The 12479-nt window shown below is 26.4% G+C and overlaps 1 protein-coding gene across 1 annotated transcript in view; it reads left to right on the forward strand.

The window, feature by feature from the left end:
* Nckx30C (solute carrier family 24 member Nckx30C) overlaps positions 1-12479 on the forward strand; it is a 700544-nt gene that overhangs the window by 172658 nt on the left and 515407 nt on the right. The window lies entirely within an intron of this gene.

Here is a 12479-nt window from a genome sequence, read left to right on the forward strand (position 1 = left end):
AAATCATACGTTGGTTTGTCAACGTATGTAGAATTTTGCTATAGTCCACAGTGATGGCCTTCATTACTTCAGTGTGGAATATTTAGTATATCTGTCCAAATCCAACAAAAAAAAAAGAAAAAAGAAAAGGTGCCTTCTATATTAAAAGCTTATCATATTGTTACCAAAAGGTTTCAAACACATGTGTAATCATGGATCTAGTGTTTAAAATGTATTACTTTAATTTCTTTGTCTAAATAATATTGTTTTTTAAAGCTTTAAAGGACATGACTGTTTTCATCTTATATTAATTTAAGAAGTTATTTTATAATGCTGAAAGTTACATTACATTGTAAGGATATTGCATTAGCATGTATTCTTTACAACTCTTTTTGATTTCTATCAAATGGTAATAATGAATAAATGTAGTAGTTGTCTTTTTTATCTGTCTACAATAAATATTTTAAATGCTCCATGTACAAAGTTTATTTTAATATTTTTAATATGCAATTTAATTAAATAATTCAATCCTGATTGAGGATGCAGGATCCTACAAAAGTACTTTCATGATAAAATTAAGGTAAGATTTGTCTTGCCTCAATATTCTGTACTAGAGGGGTTTATATTAAACTATATATATATATACATGCATATAATTTGTGTTACTTAAAAAAAAAGTTACTTTTCTTATGAAAATGTATCTAAAATTAAACTTCCTCAAATAAAAACTTTTCGTTAAATTTAAATGATTCAAAATGCATTTCATTGTTTGTTTTTAACACTTAATGTAATTAGAATCATAATGTAAATTGATAACTAATGAAGCTGTGGTGTCAGTCTAATGAGAATATCTATATTAAAGATGTATTTAAATGCTTTAAAACAACTATGTGCCTACATGTTAAAGAAAAAAGTAATAAAATATTGAATGCAAACAATTTTTATTGTTTTAGTTGATTGTAAATAGATGTTTTTAAATGCTGTGTGTATTTTATACACATCAAACAAACAGAAATTTTGATACAATTTGTATGTTTGACTGAGTATTTTCATTTCACATTTATATATGATATAATTTTATATTCATATATTAATATCTGATTGTAAACCATTTACAACTACCTACAAATTCATATGTGTAAAGAAGATCATTGTATCATTTAAATAACTATACATGTTTCCATTATGTTTCAATGTATTTATATCTTTAATATACAGATTAATAAAAGTTGATGAAACTGGACCACATATGAGTTTACATATTAAGTTCACATATATAATTTTCAATTTCTGTTACTAAACCCCCATCCTTAAAATATTGTTTATAACTATAAGAATTTCCCAATGACATCTATATTTTCTAAATTATTTAATAATAAATTAATATTTATACTATCATAAGCTTTTTTTTAAATCTAGAAACAAAGCAACGCAATACTTCCTTCTATCAATGGCTCTATTTATTTTATAGGTATAGTTTCTAAAGTTGTGTTGTTGATCTATTTGGTATGAATTCATAATGCGTTTCATGAAAACTGGTTTGCTCGATACAAGATTTTAGTAAACATTTTTGTATTAAAAATTGTCATATCTTCTTGAAAACTGAAGTGGCTGCTATTGTTCATAATTTGTTACATCTGTCTTACACCCTGATTTATATACAGGTTTAATAATTGTAATTTTCATGAGTGACTGTGTAGTACATATATAGTGTACTGGATAGTACATGGGCAATAGTAGAGAGTTTTTATTGTACTAAGCAAAGGATTGGATTGGTGATTGCTGCGCGAATCTAGACCTCTGCGATTTCTCTTGTATTCTGCTTTTGTTGATGTTTTGTTTTATAAATTATGTTTTTGTACATTGTAAAAGTAATAATTTGTAATATTTTTATGTTTCGTGTTGTGTGTTGAACTCACTTTTACCAGCAGTTCAATTCCTGTGTTTATTTAGGTCCTTTCAGTCTTACTTAAGACTCTGTGAGATGTGTTTTGTTTTGAGTTCATTAATTAGTAGCACATCGATGGGAATGTCACTTGTGGCATTCGCATCGATGGCATCCTGGCCGAGATGGAGTGGAATATGTCAAAAGCCTAGGTTTTGAAGATGACCTCCAACATGACCTCCGGTAAAGCCCATAAGGGCTTAAAGCAGAGGCGGTGGTGAAGGTTATCTTCCCCTACAGGGATCAAGATCAGGATAGTACATGTTAAATATATTCTGTTATTAAAATTTTAATAATTTTCTTTTATTAAAAAGTAAATCTTTTAAAGATTCATAATATTAGTTTTAATATCTTTTGGATGTATGTTATCAACTCCAGAAGCAGATGCAGAGTTAAAATTTTGAATTACTTTTTATTTATATTAAAATTCATACTTGATGTGGTGTTCTTTTGTGATTATATGCTCTCTGAAAAGTTAAATTTTATTTGGGTTTTATTAATTAATATTATTCAGATAATTATTTTCTATGAAATGGTTATTAAAATCAATTAATATCTTTTTAAAGTTTCATTTCAGATTTTAAAATTTGTTTGTATAACTTATTGAATTACTTTTTTTATTATTAATTATTAGGTTAATGGAGGGTCCTTTCTTTTCCTTATACCTCCAGTGTATAAAGTTAGATAATATTTTCTTTTCTTGTTAAATATGTTGCCAACTTTCATTATAAATTGTATTGTTTTCTAATTTCTTCATTGCCTTATGATTTTTAACTTTATTCCTTAGGTGATCTTTTTTTAAATATATTAGCTTTGATACATTATTTCTTTTTAACTTAAGTTTTATTATTTTAGTTGACTGAAAGTAGATGTTTTTAAATGCTGTATGTAGTTTTTGGTAAGTAATTGTTGGGACAGTATTCAAGGTGTTCTTGCTAGTTATGAGTTTTTACTCATTTCTTTACTTCTCTTCCAACTGTTAGTATTGATTTTGATTCTGTTACGTTTTCATTCTTTGATTTATTTAATATATAAAACCCTATGAAACAAATTATCAACTATTTTACTAGGTATTAAGCATGATTTCTGAAATTAAACTGATATTCTTGAGCTGATGTCTTAAATACGCAAAGTATTAATTAGTATTGCCTGATCTGAATTTTTCTCTTGTCACTTTTCTTATAAAACTTGTTATTCCTCCAACTGATAATATATTCCTATATTGTCAATGTCAAGATTTTATGCTAATAAGTTAATATTAATATCTGTAATAAAAAAAAAAAAACTGTTTCATGTTTTTATATTCATTACAGCTTAACCATTTTTCCAATTCTAAGTTAATAAGTGTTTATTGAGGGTGGTTTATAAAATGCCGCAACTGTTATTTTTGTTCTTCATCTATATGAATGTTTATGATTAATGTTTCCGCCATTATGAAAAGGTATTGTTTTTTTTTGAAACTATTATTATATTATTATAATAATATATCGTATCATATAATATATAATTATATTAATATAATTGTTATTCCACACTTACTTTTCTATAATTTCTGAATTTTGTAATTATTGAAAAACTTTTAATTTCATAATTTTCTATTTCTTCCTTTTTTTACTAATCTTTTCTAAAATAGTATAAATTTTTTTCTATTATCAAATCTAAATATACGTTCAATGTGTCCCAATATTTTTTAATACTTCTTATGTTAATCATTAAACAATTCAAGATTGGTGTTTGAATATATTTAAATTTTTATTCATATTTTCAAAAAGAATCAAAACTTGTAAAATTCATTTTGACATGTTCGTCATCAAGTATTTACTCTGATTGCATCTTATTTAACTACGATCGAATTAAGATAAAAAAAATGTCGTATTTAATATAAGTTCCTTAATTTTATATATTTTAGTTAGGTTTTAAATTTTATTTTTATTTTGTTAAGTAATTAATTCATTTATATTTTATAATATTACTATTAGGTATAGTGCTACATTTAATAATATTCTGATTTGTAGCTAGCAATGAAATGTCTATATTAATACTAAAATATTCATGGCTAACCTAGATAGATTTGGTTTTTAAATAACAAAATTATAATATATTCCAATATTATTACTTATCTTATAAAAAAAAAATTATTTATCAATCTCCTGAACATCTGAAAAATTATTTAATATTGTCTTTAATCTTATTTTGCTTTGTCTCCTATTTTTTTTTTAATAAAGATTTTCTATTTCTGGACCAAGAATATGCATATGAATTTTATTTTAATATAAATTTTTATATTATTACCATTACCAGAAATATATTTATTATAAAATCTTATAACTCTTTCCTCTAGCCATTTGTTCCTAATGTTTTGACTTTTGTGATTACAATCAAATTATTATTTTCACCTCTTTTGTTAAGAATTCTGTGTATTATATCAATATCACCATTTGATATTTCTTTGTTCACCTTCGAAATTTTATGTTTTTGTTTAAATGATTCTAATAAATTTTTATTTTTACGCCTTCTATTTCGACATTTTTCCTTTTACTATTGCTATTCATCACCAATATTTTGTTTTCCAAATTTTAAATTTTAGTTTTTTTTCTATCATTTTTTCCCTAAATCTATAGTTTTAATTTTGTGGTTAAGTTACTTATTTGCTGTTTTTTATCTTTAATGTTAAAACATAAATGTTTACATTTAGTATTTCCAGGTTTCAATTGATTTTTAACTATAAATTGATAAATTTCTTGCATGTTATTATTAAATTTTATGTTGCCTTTAGAACCTACAGCTTTTTTTTTTGAAATATTAATAGATCTACATGACAGACGTTTGTTTTTTAGTTATTATATTTAGTCTTTAAGATAGGAACATCAAACATGAACTCCCCCATCACATAGATTACAACCAATGTAATACTCGGCAGTAAGCAGTAATTTACAACAAACCATACAGTTGTTCATGGTAATTTAAAAAAAAAAAAAAATATTATCTTTAACAGTAGAATAGAAATTGCAGCAGGTTAACATAAACTTATAGGTTATGTTTCCTATTTTAATAATTCGCACTTACAAACCCATTTTGCTAAATAAAATCTTCGTAAAACATCACAAAAACATCAATTCACTCTTAGAATGATTAAAACATTGAAAAACGAAAATTTTAACGAACCAATCACAACAAAATTTCCGAACATGCAATGGTGGTGGCGCCACCATCCAAAAAAAAAATAATACTATTTAACAATTAAAATAATTAATTACGTTATAAGGAATTCTACTTTGAACATGTTACAACATTCCTGTTACCATGGAAACGAATAATAAATAAATGATGGAAATAAATAAATAAATGATTAATGTCATTTATTAAAAAATAAATAAATAAAAATAATATTATGGAGAGGTAAAGAAAGGAAAATTCGGACAAAATTTCAGTTTGGATATAATTCGGACAAAATTCAAAAAGGGTGAGAAGTAATTTCGTCATTTAGAATTTTCTGCTTTTTTATAGCGTTGTAGAAATCTGAGCTTTATTACGATGAAAACATTTGTTATTTATAATTCCAGTGTTTAAGTTTGTAGGATTTATTATAAAGGGATATTTAACATTATGTTTAAACAATCTTTATTTCGTATTTCGAAAACCGGTGACCAAAAAGGTTAAAATTTGGCATAAATATTTGAGTACATACAAGTATATAGTCGAAAATTACGCTAAAGCTGAAAGATCTTTATCGTAATTTTCGAACCCATCGATTAAGGGACCATTACGGTAAATTTTTTCTAGTAAACTATTATTTTATAGCCTTGTTGAATAAAACGCACCTTATCGGTCTAACTTACGAAAGTAATTTACTCACATAAACTTTCCAGGCCCAAAAAGGAGTCTGAATCGGATCTGTAGTTAGAATAAAATTTTATTTTTTAATTTTTATTATTGAAAATTCAACTGTATCTAGTATTAATGTAGATTACAAGCGACCTTTTTTAAAAAGGAGGTCCCCATAGAACCTTAAGAAATTACAAAATGTTTTGAATTTCTATAATTTCTGAAACTTTGATTTTCAAGTTGCGGCTATTAATAATAATGTTAATGAGGTAGCTGTTAAGCAAGGGGTCAAATGGGACTCGATTGTTTTTACTGAAAATTTTGAATTTTTCCCAGTTATATATTTCTATTAAAATAAATTGGTAGGAAGATTTTACAAATAGTTTCACAATTTGTTAAAATTAGTAACAGTAGGCCTTTTCTTGCAAGACCAAGTACTGTGATGAGTTATACAAAAACAGTTTTGTTGTCTAGTTTGATAAAGGTAGACATTATTTTATAACAATAAGTAACCATTCTTTTAAGCAAATTTTGCAGATTCATAAATGTAAACACAAGGAAAGCTGTAATATTAAATTTTCATATTAAATATAGGTCTGATTGTATTACATTTATGTATCCCACATAATAATCTTGCAGCCAATTTGTGTATCTTAATAATTCATTGTGACTTTTTGAGGAAACCCCAAGAAATATTATACTTTATATGAGAATATATGTAGGGATAATAAATACCTAATAATTAGACTAGCTTAGCAGATTATTAAAGCATTTCATAGGAGAACAGCATTTCAGTAAGGCTTGATTTTGTTACCAACAAAATCTGTTTGATCATTCTATAAGTTTATTTTAACCGGCTGCAATTTCTATTCGACTGTTAAAATAATATTTTTTTAAGATTACCACGAAGAACTGTATGGTTTGTTGTAAATTACTGCCTACTGTCGAGGATGAAGTTGGTTGTAATGGATGTGATGGGGGAGTTCACGTTGGATGTTCCTATCTTAAAGACTACATATAACAACTAAAAACAAAATGGCCGTGTCTGTCATGTAGATCTATTAATATTTCAAAAAATAAAGCTGTAGGTTCTAAAGGTAACATAAAATTTAATAATAGCATCCAAGAAATTTATCAGTTTATAGTTAAAAATCAATTGAAAGCTGGAAATACGAAATATAAACATTTAGGTTTTAACATTAAAGATCAAAAATAGCAAATAAGTAACTTAACCACAGAATTACATAATTACAAAATTAAAACTATAGATTTAGGAAAAAATTATAGAAAAAAACACTAAAATTTAAAATTTGGAAAACAAAATATTGTCGATGAATAACTATAGTAAAAGGAAAAATTTCGAAATAGTAGGCATTTTACATATTATCAATTTTTTTTGTAACTGTGCATATCCTATACACAAGCTTCAAGCATATGTGGTGATATCAAACAAAAAAAAAGCCTGAACCATCTTATTCATGTCCATAATCATAAATTTTTTTAATAGCCTGGGTCTCATTCCTCCCTTTTTTTGTAATAAAAAAATCAGTTGATAGTCGTCAGTTGTGTTGACGAGTTTAACCACTAGAGTAATCTGGTGGGTTAAGTTTTCAGCAATGTAGATAAAAAAAATGTTTAAATTTGCAACACTCTTTAATAAATTTATTTACTTCTTAAAAAAAAAATACAAACATAAAATTTTGTGTTAGGGTAGAATCACTGGCCAACTACAAACATAAAAAAACACTAACGTAAACAAAAAATTAAACTTAACAAAAAATAGTGATAAAAATTTTGTTTGAGTATAAAATAATAAATGATTGATTGATTGAATCTATTTTAAATTGATAACGATTCAGAGCAGACTGCACAACAACATGAATTTGACAAACCTCAGAAAAGTTTAATAAAAATAATAGAAATAACCGCGCCAACGGAGATATTTAGAAAAGTACGGTTTGCAGTATTGTGTTCTACACAACCTCCTCTGTAATCACATGTTTTTGAATTGCAGAAATCTTGTTTAATTTTCGTGCTATTGTTATTTGAGTACAACGTGTTTTAGTGTTAGTAGCGATTTTTGTAACGTGCGATTTTTTGATAATTGAACTTATGTTTGAATGTCGTAGCCGTAAACCCATTTTTCATCTCCCTTTATGATCCTTTGCATCAATATTTCATCGTCATCGGCTTGTTCAAGAAGTTTTCGACAAACGTGCACTCGATAGACTCGTACAACACTCGACGTGCACTCGAACAAGAGAAAGTACAAAAAATTTGTACTTTCTATTCAGTCATCAATCGAGAAACAAACTTTTTTACAACTCGATGCATGTTTAATTTTTCAGTCAAAATGTCTTTGCATGATTCAATTGAGATGCTAACCTCTTCAGAAAGTTCTCTTACAGCCAATCCGCGATTTACACCACAAGATCGTTGATTTTCTGAAAGCGGGTGTCATCAGTTGAAGTCGAAGACCTTCCTAGTCGAGGATCATCTTCAATTGATTGACAACTTTTAAATCGTGAAATCATTCCTAAAATTGTGTAGGACTGAGAGAATCATCTTGGTAAGCATGTTTCAAAATTGAAATGTTTCTGTGGAAGTTTTCTCTAGTTTCACGCAACATCTTACATTGTATATTTACTCCTGAAAATCACACATTAAGAAAATCGCTACCAACATTTAAACATGTTGCATTCAAATAACAATAACACGAAAACTGAACAAGGTATCAACAATCCAAGAAAATATGGTTACAAAAAGTTATGCAAAACACAATACTGCAATTGCACATCACTAAATATCTCTGCTGGCATGTAATTAAACATTTTTGGTTATTTCCTAAACAGACTTTGTACTTTGCTGTATAAGCATACATAGAATATATGCTTATGCATATAGATAGAAGAGTTATATATAATCTGTACAAGAATCAGGTACCAAGTATTAAAATAGAAGTTGAAGAGTGGCTAGCTCTTTTTCAAAAGGAATGAGAGAAGGATATATTCTATGCTTTAAGACAAATTAAGTTGTGCTTATCCAAAGAGAAAAAATTAAGAATTTAAGATTAGCTGAGTATATTACATTTTTCTTTTGCAGAAACAGAAATGAATTAAGAAACACTGATTAGTAGGTAGAAGGAAATTTAGTTTAAAAATAAATAACACTAAAACAAATTAATGAAATGTGACAGAATTGAGATTAATGAAGAATTAAATACAAAGATTATCATGATCAGAAGTACAAGAATTGCAAACTATGCAAATGTAAAAAAATAGGCAAATCAAAGCCAAAAGCTTTCATTCAAGAATGAATCTGATAATACAGAACAAGTATTTAAGAAATTTTATGTAATTTTTTTTAAAATAATTATGTGAATTTTATCACTTAATGATAATAAAAACTGGATGAGAGGAAAAACAAAAAGGAATAGGTAATATGATATTCACAAAGGAAAATTGTATGGGTCAATAAAACATAAAATAAAGAGGTTTTAAGACTAGTTTGAAGAGAGAAATTTGAGTAAAAATCTTTTAAAAAATAAACTAGACTGGTGGGCCATTTATTAAGACATAGAGTTTGAATTAATTTAATGGTAAAGGGATATGTAGAAGGTAAAGACTGTTGAGAAGGATGACCGTTGAATTGTGCCATAAAAAACAACCAATTAGGATACAAGAAACATGATGAGGTTAAAAGATTGACATATGACAGATAGGAATACAATAAACTGACTAACTTTTATTATTGTATTTAGTATGATGGTTAGAACATGTTTTTTCACTTTAAACATTTTCATGTAGTCTTAAAGTAGTAATGATTAAGTAATTCACAGCTTGCTACTCTTTTAGTTATACTGCATCTCTCAGATGTAACATTTCAGCTACAAATATAATTATACCCTTTGAAAAGTAGAAATAGTACCAATAATGAATGAAACACATGATTGTGAAACTGTTACATATTTTAGTCACCCTTAATTATGAAAAAATTATCTCAAATCCATATTCAATAAACATATATTTGTATTCTAATTGCACAAATTAGAATCTAGAGAAAATGAGGCATAGAACAAAATTGTCAGATTGAAAGAGATGAGGAGAATGAGTGAAAAAGAGTTTTATTTAAAAGCGTGAATATTTAAATAAAAATTATATGATGTATTTTTCAGACCCACAAAGAAGGTCCCATCAAAAATCAAAATCCCATCAAAATATAAAAGTAATAATCCCATCATTATGCCGGGTGTTGCACAGGTAAGAAGTTATACATTAGTATATTATTCATAAAGCAGAGTATCTAATTTTAGGCTTATATATCACAAGATCAGCTTGATGAAATATAACTTTAAAAAAATTGACAAAATCAATCATGCACAAAATCAACATGCATAACTTTGTTTGCATGTTTCTATAAAACCAATTATTTCTACATTAACATGGACCTCTGCTTCCTTTACTTGTACAAGAAATTATCAATGTACTATGGTAATATGAAAATTAATTCAGATTCAGTAAATCTTTTGTTCTCCTTCATTATAGCTACAGTGGTTATTCTAACCCATTTTCTAAGTTCTAAAGGTAATGTGAGTATTGTGCTCTTTGTTTATGTTGTAACTGATCTTAAATTACAGCATGGCAAACTATGTTTATCTAGATTGAGATCCTGCTGTTTTATGTTTGTAGGATGCAGTTGCTTTTACTACATGTATATGATTAGAAAATCATTACAATGACTAAGACCTGCATTCAATGTAGGGAACAGGTTGAGTTAGGTAGCATTTATATGTGACTTGAGAAATTTTTTTAAATTTAGTGGAAAAGTTACAATTTTTACTCAAATTGTAAATTTAAAAAAAGAAAAACCAGACAGCATTAAATTAAAGAAAAATATTCTATTTTTAATCATTCAATGAATTTTATGTTTTCTATTATAATTGCACACTGTAAGTAAAAAAGTCAAAGAATTAGATTGATCTTTAAATTTAATTTCTAAGTCTTGGATTAACTGGTTAAAAGTATTTATATTAAATAAAACATGACTACAAATTAACTGAAAAATTTTAGAGAATTCAGAATATGAGGAGGCAGAGTTATATTTTTTAGGACAAATGTAACATTTTAAGAGAATTTAAACCTTGATAATTTATGTAATATTAAATGCAATAACGATAATGGTTGCTGGTAACCTGATAATAGTTATAGATAATTTTCAAAAAATAAATAATTTTAAAGAACAAAAAGCATTCTATGTCAGACTTACTAGGCAGACTGAAGTGTTTTCTTGTTTCCTTTTATGCTGATCCAAATATATATATCAGAATGGCTAACTCACTGAAACATAGGTAATATTCAGCTGAACAAGCCACACTTTCATTCTGTTCACCTCAAAGAATTATTGTTTAATAAACATCATTACTTTTAAAAAAAAAACTCTACTGGTAACTTTTGTACTTTCAAGGATTTTTTATGTATCTTAGATGTAAGAAGAACTTGAAATGTTAAGTAAAATAACAGATAAAGTTTATCTATCTCTTTCTGTAGCTAAACAACATGATATAATACATTGTTTCAATAGAGAAAATAATAAATTGTTGTGAAGTGTAATTCAGATTCAAAGCAGTAAGTTACTGCATTATATTCCTGATTCAACTTATTAATTTCATTTCAATTCAATTGTTTATTTCTTTATAAAAATAAATGCTTAAACTAAAAATAAATATAATACAAATTTTAATTATAAGAATTTTCGGAACTGAATAAAATATTAGCTCAGCCATGTTGGGCTTTCAAAAAGAAAAAGTACTGTTTTTGGTTGAACATAATTCTGTTCAGAAAATCTCTGATGCCTTGACTGCATCATGGTTGCAGTTTAGATCTCCAGATCTAAACTGCTGATACTAGAAAAAACTAGTATTTTGGAATGTGCTAGGATGTCACAACAGAAATGGCTTTTCAATGCGATTTATTGGGTTACATAGTTGAGTATCATTTAAAAATTTTCAATTAAGTGGTCTCTTTTCATCTCAAAAAAGTAATTAGACAGGGCATTACTTGTTAGTGAGAAAGTAAAACCAATTCTCAGTATCTGATGTAGGCCTAAATCAAAGTTAATAGCCACTGGAACAATGTTTATTTGATAACTGTTCAATAGCAGACTAATTTTTTAACATAAGTAAACATGTTTACCATATTTACAGAATTTTATTATATGTCTTTTAATTTATGTTATACAATAATAATAAAATAAAATTATTAGTCATTAACAAAATAAGTAAACCTTTTATTCAAATAAGTACATATGTAATTATACTGAAGCAAGTAAATTAGTACAAACTTGTTTATTCTTCAGTACAGGTAATTTTGATTATACAAATTTTATATTCAAATGAAGTGAAAAAAATGTTTATTATGAACTAAAGTACTTCTGATGAGTTACAGTTTTATCTTCAATGTAAAGAGCTACATGTGTTACAAAATATACATTAATAAATATCACTGGCTGACATCTAACAATTAGTTTATAAATAAATATATAGTCCCAAATAAAAAAAAAAAAAATAGTGAGGGCTTTTTTTATATTTGAATGCCTCAATTCATTACTGCCAGTAGTGGTAGATTTAAAAGTATTAACATTTCTAGTTTTCTGTAGGCAAGGTATCAAAAACTATTTTCATGGGAAAACAAAGCATTCAACAAGATATAATTGTTAGTCAAACTGCCAAAAA

Source organism: Lycorma delicatula, chromosome 3, assembly GCF_047948215.1.
Source record: "Lycorma delicatula isolate Av1 chromosome 3, ASM4794821v1, whole genome shotgun sequence".
NCBI classification, from domain to species: Eukaryota; Metazoa; Arthropoda; class Insecta; order Hemiptera; family Fulgoridae; genus Lycorma; species Lycorma delicatula.